Below are 12,006 nucleotides of genomic sequence, written 5' to 3'. Positions count from 1 at the left end.
GCACATTGTCACCGTGGCACATGCTTAGCAGGACATTGGTGTGTTGACCGTTTTCTTTGGGCTCGCACAAAAACCTGATATCAAAGCATGTTTCTCCTTGCATTATAATTATTTCTTTCTGTGACTGTAATAGCCTTGACTCAGTGACACAGTGCTCACTGTGGCAAGGACCTGTTTTACATGAATCTTTGAGAACAGCCCCTAGTAGAATAAATGCTTAATAAATTTTGAATTGTATACAGAAAGCTGGTTCTGTGTATATTTATATGACTTTATGTATACAGACTTTTCCCACACACAACACATTTTTAAGGTACACCACTACTAAAATTTTATAAAACTAGCTTAGTGCTTTTTCATAAGCTAATGTTAAAACAAGTTCCTTAGATTTTTACCCTCAAAGTTTTGTTGTAGAAAATGATTTTATAAAACAATTTAAACACTTGCAAATGGGAATTTGAAGGTCGTTTTGATATTTCTAATGTAAGCTGGGAACTCTTGGTAGTTGTTAAACTAGTCTTTGATAAGGTTTATTAAAAAAATTTTTTTTTTTTACTATTTTAGTGAATACGGAAAGCCCAAGTTACGCAAAAAAAAATTTTTAGATTTTTCTAAAATACTTTAGGTATCCTATCACCTTAGTAGTGTTCATATCCTCCGAGGACAAAAAGAAGTCCTGATTTTCTTGACATAATGTGTGTAAAAAGTGCATAGTTTGTAGGATATTTCTGCTGAGTTATTGGGGGTGGGAGCGGAGACAGGAAGTACCGGGAGGAAAGGACTGGCCACTGAAACTTAAAGATTGTCTGGTTTCAGCCTCTGTTCCTGGCAATATGTAGACTCTAGGTTTTCTTCAACTAATTATGGATACTAGTTACTTCTTTAATTTTTTAATATAACTTGCAGTTTTTCAGCATTAAGTGGAAATTGGGGTGGAGTGGAGAAAGTTGGTGGCTTTTGCTGCATAAGTTAATACTTATAATTGTTCCATGGCAAGTTTATTGATTTCTAACTTTTGTTCTGATGCAATTAGTATTTTCCAGATAAGAATACTTTTAAAGTAGTAGTCATGCATTTGAAAAGGAGCAGAGAAGGCAATATGTTGTAATAAGGAAAGGACTAAAAGAGAGAAGACCATCTGGATTTTAATTCCACTTCTGACAGTGAAGAGCTATGTGGCCTTGGTCAGTTTAGTCAACTCCCTAGGCCTCAGTTTCACTGTTTGAAACAGGAGGTAGTTAGACCAGATGGTTTCTAATATCCTTTCAGCCTTATATAAATGTGTAGATTTTACTACAGTTCAAGTTTTTATGCTGATAAAATTTTTTTTTTTTGGTGAGGAAGATCAGCCCTGAGCTAACATCTGCCAATCCTCCTCTTTTTGCTGAGGAAGACTGGCCCTGGGCTAACATCCGTGCCCATCTTCCTCTACTTTATATGAGACGCCGCCACAGCATGGCCTGACAAGCGGTGCATCGGTGCACGCCTGGGATCCAAACCCGGGCCGCCAGCAGCGGAGCGCATGCACTTAACCACTACGCCATGGGGCCGGCTCCATGTACTGATAAATTTTAAGAAAATGTTTCAGAGTCTGGAATTTGAAATAAAATTAGATATCAGGTAAGTAAAGGCTGTAGTAAAAAAAGTGACCCATAGACTTAGTACTGGACTTTCTCAAGCAAATGCAGTGTTATTCCATTCATTAGTGCACATTTATTAAACCTGTGGTGTGACAAATACTGTGCTAGTTTTGATGTTATAAAAATGATTGCAGCATGACTGCTTCCTTCTAGGAATTCACAGTTGGGTGGAACTGGCTATGATTATGAGGCTGTTATAAGTTTGTAGGTTGGTAGATCTTTTTAGTGTGATAATCCATTACAGTACTTCTCTGTTTTTGATGGTATTAGTGTGTGATACGTTTGAAACTCTAATAAATCCCTTTGCGCTAGATAGCTTTAGCCTCGAGTAAACTGATTCAATTCTCTAGGCAGGAAGACTTGATTTGCTGTTTTTCTAGATATTAGTTCATTACAAATGTTTGTGACTCACGTACACGGGCTCTACAACACCTATAGAGAAATTTTACTACAAGAAGATACATTTGAAAGCAAGGTTTTAAAAAAAAATTTCAGATTTATTTTGCAGTAATGTAATGCAGAAAAATTATGACTTAATTATTCATTGAAGCAAGTAGTTGTGATGTCAGTTACCAGGTAATCTTGACCATTGGGTGACAGCTTTGCCATATTGTGTCAGGAAAATAGCCACCAACATTATAAAACGTATTTAATTTTTTTCATTGACAAAAACTCAGAGTAATTGTTCTGGGTATTTTTCTTTAACACATGTAGTTGATATTTAGATCAAAATAAAGTATGGACATTTGAAAATGGTTAGCTTTTTAAGGTTTGCAAAATAGATTTTGGGGAAAAAAAAAGAAAGAAACTAAAAATTTAAGTAGATTGTGTTCCCAAGTTTTGTCAGTCAGTTCTTTGAAAATCAGAATCCTTTCCCAGAAAAAGTCTTTTCTGTAAGGTTAGCCTTTTTGGTTAGATTTCTAGGCAGCCCATTAGAATTTACCTATAAAAACCTAACAAACAGGTATAACAGTGTTTCAGTGGTAAATGTGTTCTAATTGAGTTTCAGGGTTGTCTTTTCGTTTTGTTTTTAATCTGCTGAGCAATTTGAATAAATGAAATATTTGGCCTACTAAATGTTCTGATTACGCAGTAGATGAACCCATAGGCTTGCCGATCACCGTCCCTCCCCACCTTCCCAGCTCCTCACTATTTAGAAACCACTCTGAGTTCCATATCAGGAGGCCACGACTCTTTCCAATGAGGCCTTGCTGGTAAGCTGAATTTAAGTACAGAAGCTTCCCTAGTTTCTCCCATCTGCTTGTTAGGCGTTGTGAAGCATGCCTCTTACTCTAACCCTACAAGAAAGTGTGAGGAGTGGAAAAACTGTTAAAGATTGGGGATGAGAAACAAAAATGAAGAAAATAAAAGAGGGCTTGGGAAAATCAGGAGTGGCCGTAATATGGAGTTTATAATTTTCCCATTTGCATCTTTTTTTTCTGTTTCCTACCCATTTAATCCTCTTAGGCATTGGGTAAGGAAGGAAGGAAGAAGTCCTGTTCTATGACAGGTGCAATGCTACACATTCGTATGCATTATCACATTTAACTTAAATCTTTGAAATGCCTTTCCAGAATACCCAGAAAAGTCGTGGATGAGGTAGGTATTTATTACACATTAGAAACTGAGGATCAGAAAGTGTATATTATTTGCTAAGGTCACATGACTAGTGATTGGGGGGAACGGATTTGAATATAAGACTAATTGACAGCAATCCTGTTCCCTGTAAGACAACTTCCTTAGGGATAAGGAGCAGTGATGGAAAGGGGGATTTTCTTATCTTTTTCCTTCTCCCTTAAACTGTACATTTGTCTTGGGGCTGCAAATTTCCAACCACTCACACTTTTCTTTTTAATGGAAGTATTTTGTGGTGCATATTTCATAATAGATGTCAAGATCAGATATTATATGAGCTGAAAAAGATGGGTTATTACACTAAACTGTAGAAAATGCTGTCCTTTTCTAAGTTTGGGTTTGTAAAGTATATGTATAGTCTGTATATATATGGTCAGCCCCTCTCTCTCTCTCTCTGATACGTATAGTTTGTGCTCAAATCTGAGTCTTCTGACTCAAAAGCTAGATCAAACATCTATACAGTATTACTTTTGTTTCTGCTAATTCTATCATTTATTCTAGATGAGTTAGTAGAAATAGATGGAAGGTCTGCCTTGTCTAAATGGTCCTCCATCACATTTCAGACAGATGCTACAGAAAGAGAGCAGTGTTTGCCTCTGGGTGGGATGGCAATCCTACATCTTTGTTACAGACTCACCAACCATTCAAAGCTTCACTTCCTTCTGGAAGAAACAGTAGGATTCTTCCATAGTGGCTTGTTCCTATAAATCTTATTGTTACATGAATTCCTCACTCTCTGGATGAGGAGTCTCATCTAAAGCTCCGAATGGAAATGTTTGCTACTCTTTTGCCACCGTGTCAAGTTCCATTGACAGTGATTTCCTTCACCACCTTAGAAGCGTTTTCTTCTTTGGCTTCTTTTTATTTCTTCACTTGTATCGAAGAATGTACCCTTTATCCTCTCTAATAAGCTGGAGCATTGTTTTCTAGTGGAAGTACTAGCTTCATTTTGTAGCATTATTATCCCACATAGAATATCTACAATACAACTCCTTCACACATCACTGCAATAGTTCCCTCATTGCCCGTGTTTATTAAGTCTCTACATCAGGGTTGACAGATAGGTTTTAAACTGTTGTGCCAATTCTAAATGATTGGAATGGCTGCCACTAGAATGTAAGCTCCATGAGGGTAGGCGTCTTTGTTTTGGTTACAGAACTTATCCTGAGCATCTAGAACAATAGCACATAGTAGGCACTTATTAAATATTTTTAAATGTAGGAAAGTGCAACAGTCCGCTGGCAGTGTTTGCCTACCGTGGGCATGGGAGAAAGGAATGTCCCCAAGAGCTAGCTCCTCACTAAAACTCATGCAATAACCACAGGTGTTTTTCATTCAAGACTTCTTGGAGTGGCAGGCCGGCCTAGTGCTAAATTAGTGGCATTAATGTTCAGGATGAATTCAAATAAACGTCCTACTGGAGTCTGATGGAGAAACTGAGGTTGGATTTCATAGTGACTTGTAAATGTTAAAGAGCTGTAAGAAAGATCCTTAACTATCCCTAAGGATAGTTACCCATTTACAATAAGGAGGTTCCTTTTCTATGTATCTTAGTCTCTGAATATATCTCTGGCAAACATGCTTCTTAAAAACTCTGGCACACATCATATGCATGTATCTGGTTGTAAGTAGAGCTGGGAAAAATAGTCCTTGGCAGGGCAGCTACCTTCAGTGAGAATTTCACACCATAGAAAGAGAGAATGAATTTTTGGTGGAAAGGTGGCTGTCTCTGCTGCAGAAAGGGACAGGAAGTAACCTAGTAGTTAAACAAGTTAGACATCTATATGGAAATACACTATTTGGTTGTATAAACATGGTTAGAATATTTATTTGAAAGGTGTGGACATAGATGGTATCTTCTTAATTCAGGCAGCAATTAATTCAGAAGCAAACTAGTTCTGATGGAAAATGTCAAATATCCCAACACCTTCTGGAAATTTGATTTTTATAAGCAGAGCATCTGGAAAAATTTAATTTCATGTTTTAGGTAGTAAAGGAAGCTATAAAGGTATTTGCTATTTTGAACTTAGTTGGGACAATAGAAAAAAAGTGATTTGCAAATTATAGAAAGAGCCTTTGGAAATAAGGACCATGTTGTCTTGGGTTTGTATTAAAAGTAACAGGAAAGGTAATTCTGGACTTCAAGGAGATGTATGCCCTAGACTTTAGGAAACATTAGAAAACTAAGAGTCTATGGTTTTAAGATTCTAATTGGCAGTATACCACCTAAAGGAATGAAAAGTCTAAAAATGCTCCAAACTTTTTTGTATGAAAAGCTTGGGAAACACTCTGGTAGGGGAGGGGGTCAGAGTAGAGTGGGGATTGTATCAGTATTTGCATAGCACTTTTAGTGATTGAGAAAAGACAGTAATTAGCCAGATCAAAGAATCTGGTGGGCATAGTGACAGGTGCAAATTATGGTGGAGCTAAAGCCTTCCTCCCTCTCCCACATTTCCCCTCCCCTCTCCCCCTCTCTCGCCCTTAGCCACTCCTACTGGGGTTTAGTTTCCATTTTTGGACTTTTTTTTTTTAATGAATAGAACTTAAGTCAGAAGGAGGAACTCATAAGAAAGGTCAAGTAGAAAGAGAGAGTCAAGAACTTTTTAGGATGTTGTCAGAGGATGAATAGAATTTTTAGAATAATCAGTGCTTAGAAGAAGGAAAAACTGATAACATAGACGATTCTTAGAGATAAATGCACAACTAGAAGTAAAAAGGAAGGCACAGATCCACAATTTAGGAAAGTTGAAATAATAAATAACAGAGAACACCTTGCATGTCTTCTTTTTGCCTTCTAACTTCTGTAACAAGAGGATGCTCTTTAAGTTAGAAAAGCTAGAAAAGAGAGTAAGAAAGCAGATAATAGATAGTAAGAGGGCATCTGGTTTTAACCGATTTCAAGCTTCTACGTCCAGAAGAATTCTATTTGAAGATTCTGAAAGAATTTCTAATGTTCCCAGGGCCCCACTAGTCGTAGAGAAATCAGGAGACAAATAGACATCTCAAAAAGAATTGATTAAATGATGCCTTCAAAGGTAGATTTTAATAAATGCCAACACTGAAAGTTGCCTTTGATTCCTGACAAAATTCTGTAATAGCTTATTAAACAGTTGCCATTTATAACCATTGGAAGGTTATAAAGAAGTAATTTTTAGCAGTTTGTTGTCCAGCAGTGCTTTATTGAATCATTGAACCACCTCTCTCTGGAGTTTGAGCAAATGCTGGAGCTAAATAATCTGTCAGTGATACTTTCCTGTGGGTGAGTGGTTGGACCTGATAAGCTTAGTTACCTTCTAACAGTAAGAGTCAGTGATTCCTTTTCTACTTTTTAATTTTTTGTCTGTTTTATTTTCCACTTTCTGTAATTAAGTCTTCTAATGGCACAATAGACAATGCTTTATCTTTTTGAGGATATTCAGAGCCAGGGATATTAACAAGTTCAAAGCTCTTTTTATGTATTTCCAGTTAGTTTTTTTTTTTTTTGTGAGGGGATCAGCCCTGTGCTAACATCCGCCAATCCTCCTCTTTTTTTGCCGAGAAAGACGGCCCTGGGCTAACATCCGTGCCCATCCTCCTCCACTCTACATGGGACGCCGCCACAGCATGGCCCGCCAAAGCAGTGAGTCGGTGCGCGCCCGGGATCCGAACCAGCGAACCCCGGGCCGCCACAGCGGAGCGCGCGCACCCAACCGCTTGCGCCACCGGGCGGCCCCAGTTTTTTTTTTTTTTTTAAGGAAGATTGAACTGGAATATAGAAACATCCTTGTTTATCCCATAATATCTGTGAACATTGTTTTATTTTTGTTAGTTACTATGTGAATAAAGCTATCTTTAAAGTTATTTTAATTTGCTTTTTCACTTGAAGGCTTACTGTGCATTTTTCCATGTGGTGAACTGCTTGCTCATAACCTTTGCCAATTTTGCTATTGGGTTGTCTTTTTCTTATAGATTTTTAGGGCTTCTTCATATAGTATGGATATTAATCCTTTGCTTTATGTTGCAGACACTTTATCCATATCTCTGCTTATCTTTATTTCGTCTAATATTTTCCTTTTATCTTAAAAGTATTAAAATAATTTTCCTTTTATAACCTCTGGATTTTGTGTTTTAAGAATACTTTCCACAGCTGATGACCATTTTTAAAATTCTATGTAGAGGTTTTTGTTTTGTTTTATATTGCAAATAATTTAGCTTTTTACTCTGGAATTTATATTTATATATGTTATGAGATAAGAATTCTTTTTTTTTCAGATGATATAGCTTATTAGTGCTATTTATTAAATCTATCCTTTGTCCACTGATACAAAATACCACCTTTAGCATTTAGAAATTCTTTTACTCTCAAGCCTGTTTCTGGGCACTCTTTCTTTTCCGGATTGTTTAGTCCTCTGCCCAAACCACATAGCTTGATGGTGAGGATCATGGCCGTGATAACAGTAGTAAAACCAGCAGCTAATGTGTATTGAGTATTGCCTGCGTGCCAGTCACAGTGATAAATACTTTAACATTTTAACTAATTCCTTTCTCATAGAACTCTATAAGTTAGGTATTCTTTTTCTTTTGAAAACCTGGCTTAAATATTCTGACGTAGTCATTTTGTTTAATGAAAAGATTTTCTTCTTTTTTTTTTTTTTTGCATATGGAACGCTTCGTGAATTTGTGTGTCATCCTTGCACAGGAGCCATGCTAATCTTCTCTAGATTGTCCCAATTTTAGTATACTGCCAAAGTGAGCTGAGTTAGGTGTTCTTGATATCTTTACTTTTACAGATGAAAAAATGGGCCTCGAGAAATTAATTTATTGCAGTCACAAGCTAGGACTGTAATCAACTCAAAACCAGAGCCTATACTCTTAACCATGAGGTTGTGATTACTAAAAAGACAAATCTCCTCATTTTTCTTTTTTGAAAATTTCTTGGCTATTCTTATGCATTTACTTTTCCATATGAACTTGATTGTGACTGTGATTTAGATAATGTTATTTAATTTATTTAGGAAGAATGGACATCTTTATAATAATGGATCTTACCATTTAAAAATGTGATATGTTTCCATTTATTGAGGTTCTTTATATCCCACAGAGCTTTATTTTCTTAATATAAACTCTGAACATTTTTTGTTAAGCTTATTCATAGATATTATTTCATGTGTGGTTTTGAAAAAAACTTATTTGGAAATAATTTCTAAATTACAGAAGAGTTGCAGGAATAGAAAGAATTGCAAGAGTGCAAAAAAACTCCTAGATCCCCCTCACTCAGACTTATCAGTTGTTAACATGCTACCACATTTGATTTTGTTATTCCCTCCTCGTGTGTATGTATATGGGTGTTCCCCTCCACCACCACCACTTGCAAGTTAGTTGCAAACATCGTCTTATTACCCTTAAGTACTTCAGTGTGTGTGTCCTAAAAACAAGGACATTTTCTTACACAACCATAGTGCAATTATCAAATTCAAGAAGTTTAACATCACTATAATAAAATTAGCTAATATACAGTTGTCGTAGGTTAAATTGTTTTCCTTCAAAAGGTGGTTTAAGCCCTAACCCCCAGTACCTGTGAATGTGACCTTATTTGGAAATAGGGTCTTTGCAGATGTAATCAAGTTAAGATGAAGTCATACTGAATTAAGGTGGGCCGTAATCCTATATGACTGGTGTCCTTATAAGAAGAGGAAAATACCACTTGAAGATAGAAACACCCAGGGAGAATGCCGGGTGACAACAGAGGCAGAGATTGGAGTGATGCAGTTGCAAGCCAAGGATTGCCAGCCACAATCAGAAGCTGGGAGGTGGCAAGGAAAGATTCTCTCCAGAGATTCAGGGTCAGCATGGCCCTGCTGACACCTTGATTTTGGACTTCTAGCCTCCTCCAGAACTGTGAGAGAATAACATTCTGTTGTTTTAAACCATTTTTTTTACAGCAGTTCTTAAGAAACTAATGCAGCAGTCCATAATCAATTTATTCCCAGTTTTCCTAATGATGTCCTTTGTAACAAAAATCCAGAATCCAATCCACTGTATCTAGTTGTCTCTTTAGTTTCCTTTAATATGAACAGTTCTTCAGCCTTTGTCTTTCATGATGTGGATATTTTTGAAAAATCAGACTTCTTGTTTTGTACAGTGTACCTTGATGAGGATTTGTTGGATGTTTCCTCCTGATTAAATTCAGATTATGAATGTAGGGCAAGAATACTATGTAAGGGGTATTGTGTCCTTCCTACTACAGCCCATCAGGAGGCACACTATGTTAATCTGTCCCACTATTGGCAATATTAACTCTGCTCAGGTAAGGTGATATCTTTCAGGTTTCTCTACTGTAAAGTTAGCATTTTTCTCTTTTTAATTAATAAGTAATATGTGAGAAATAGTTTTAGCCTCCATTAATGAATCTTGCCTGAATTGGTTATTGCAGTGATGGTTGCAAAATAATACTTTTCCAACTCTATAATTTCTTCTACATTTACTAGTTGAGATTGTATAAGAGAAAACCTTTCCTTCTCCCTCGTTTATTATCAGAATGACTTAGGGATTCTTTTTTAGTCAGCAGGTTATAATCCATTAACGTCACTCTTCATTTTGATGCTCAAATTTATACTATTTTTGGCCAGCAAGAGTCTCTTCAAGATAGCTCCCATGTATTTTTGATATATCCCCATCATTTTTTGAGTACTATTTTATTTTTTTGGTGTAATATGTCACAGGCTCATCTTGTATTTACCTTGCTCTGGCTTTGGAATCTGCCATTTATCTAAGGAGCACTAGTTCCTTTTATCAGGTATGTGTGGTTTTGAATGGTTTGTTTTTAAATTATATTTTATAACTGGCTATTTTTGATATATTAAAAAGCTACTTATTTCTCTCTGTATTTTATAATTGCACGGGTTTTGGGAGCTCTGTGCTAGGAATGGGGACAAAGACCAAATGTATATTTTTTATTGTTAAACACAGTGTCACAGTAGCTCCTGGCCACATAGGACAGTTGAGTACTTAAAATGTGGCTAGGCCAAATTGAGATGTGCTGTAAGTGTAAAATATAGACCAGATTTTGAAGACTTAGTGTGATAAAAAGAATGTAAAATAATTCAACTTTTTATCTTGATTACATGTTGAAATGATAATATTTTGGATATATTAGGTTAAATAAGATATATTATTGAAATTCATGTCACTTGTTTATTTTTTATCTTTTTTATTGTGGCTACTAGAAAATTTAAAATTATGTATGTGGCTCACATTATATTTCTGTTGGATAGCACAGCTCTAGAAGCCGGGCTGCCTGGAGGTATCTGATCTTGGACAAGTTACATAGTCCTCAGTTTCCTCATCTTTAAAGGAATGGTAAAAGTAGCCCTTAACTCATAAGGTTGTAAAGATTAAATGAGTTAATATGTGCAAGAGTACTTAGAATGATGCTTGGCACATGGTAAGTGCCTCATGTTGTCTTGCTATTTCCAATAAGAATGCAAACTGCACGAGGGCTGGGACTGTTTTGTTTACTGCTGTATCTCCACTTTTTAGGCTCTCAAATAGTTTTTGAATGAATTGAATATAGAGAATTTTTGAGTAACCTAGGTAGTGGTTGGGAAGGAGGTCTCTTGATAACCCAGAATGTCTATTGAAACAATACTACAACCAAGAAAATTGCAATTCCTAAAAGACAAATGGCCTGGACTTCTCTCTTTGAAAAATCTCTATATCAAAAGATTAGAAAAATCAAAAGACTAATTAGATATATTTTGAGATTAAAAAGCAGAAAAATGTACATGATTTTATTATTTACACTGCATTTTTAGGGCTATTCTAGACTATCAGTAAAAATCCTCTAAATCTGAAAAAAAAAAGCCCCACAATATTATAGTCAGTGATCAAATATCTGGTGGTGGGCAAGGAGAGGGTGCTGCTGCTGGTCCTTGGTCATCATCGTAAAGTTTTTCCTGTATGGCAACCCCAGGCTGCCGAAGCAGAGTGCGAGAGCTTAACCACTACGCCACTGGGCCAACCCCTAGGCCTCCTTTTAACTTTTTTAGTAATTTGCATTTGCTGAGGTACTTGTCCTTTTCATCTAGTCGTTAAAACTTTATTAGCAGAGTTATACAAAGTTCCCGTTTATAGTCTTTTTAAATCCTCTGTGGCTGAGCCACTCTTCTCACACCTAATACTGTGTACCCTCCCTTTTTGTTTTTTTATTAAGATTAAATCTAGTGATTTATCTATTTCATTGATTTTTTTTGTAAATCATATTGGAATTTGTTCAATTATAATAATGAAATAAAAGAAAATTAAAAGAAAAATTAGTGAATTAGAAACAACAGAAAAAGAAATCTCAGTCTGATTTACAAATAAAAATCCTCTTTTTGGGTTTCTTTGGTTTTTGTTTTTTCCTAAATTTTAAATACTTGTCTAAAACCAAGCTCTGCACACTGAATAAAACAAAGCAGAAGGCTGCATTTATTGCAAGGCTTATGACCTGTAAGCCGGGAAACTCAAGGCCACAGGGACAGTGAGTTGCTCACAGACTAAGGGATTTTTATGGGCTAGATGCTTGAGTTGTTTGGCATTTTCAGCTGATTGGTTGCCTAGTGGTCTTCTTCTCTATTTGGAACAGGGTAGCTGAGTTAGGGGAACCAGGAAGTTCAGATATGGCTTGAACAGACTTGGTGCTTGGGGATTGGCTGGTGTTCTCTAACGATTTCTGAGAAGAGCTATAAATTCCTGTAAGGTTAGGTTAAGT

At 36.3% G+C, this 12,006-nt stretch overlaps 1 protein-coding gene and 1 non-coding gene across 3 annotated transcripts in view; one reads left to right on the top strand and one right to left on the bottom strand.

The window, feature by feature from the left end:
* The window catches only part of YES1 (YES proto-oncogene 1, Src family tyrosine kinase), an 85,594-nt gene that overhangs the window by 18,852 nt on the left and 54,736 nt on the right, over nucleotides 1-12,006 (top strand). The window lies entirely within an intron of this gene.
* On the bottom strand, nucleotides 7,909-8,010 carry LOC131415519 (U6 spliceosomal RNA). The gene has a single exon (XR_009222484.1). It is a non-coding gene; the product is annotated as a U6 spliceosomal RNA (small nuclear RNA).

The sequence above is a fragment of the Diceros bicornis genome, chromosome 16 (assembly GCF_020826845.1).
Source record: "Diceros bicornis minor isolate mBicDic1 chromosome 16, mDicBic1.mat.cur, whole genome shotgun sequence".
Lineage (NCBI taxonomy): Eukaryota > Metazoa > Chordata > Mammalia > Perissodactyla > Rhinocerotidae > Diceros > Diceros bicornis.
The sequence above is the reverse complement of the archived record's forward strand: the minus strand, read 5'-3'. Positions and strand labels throughout refer to the sequence as shown.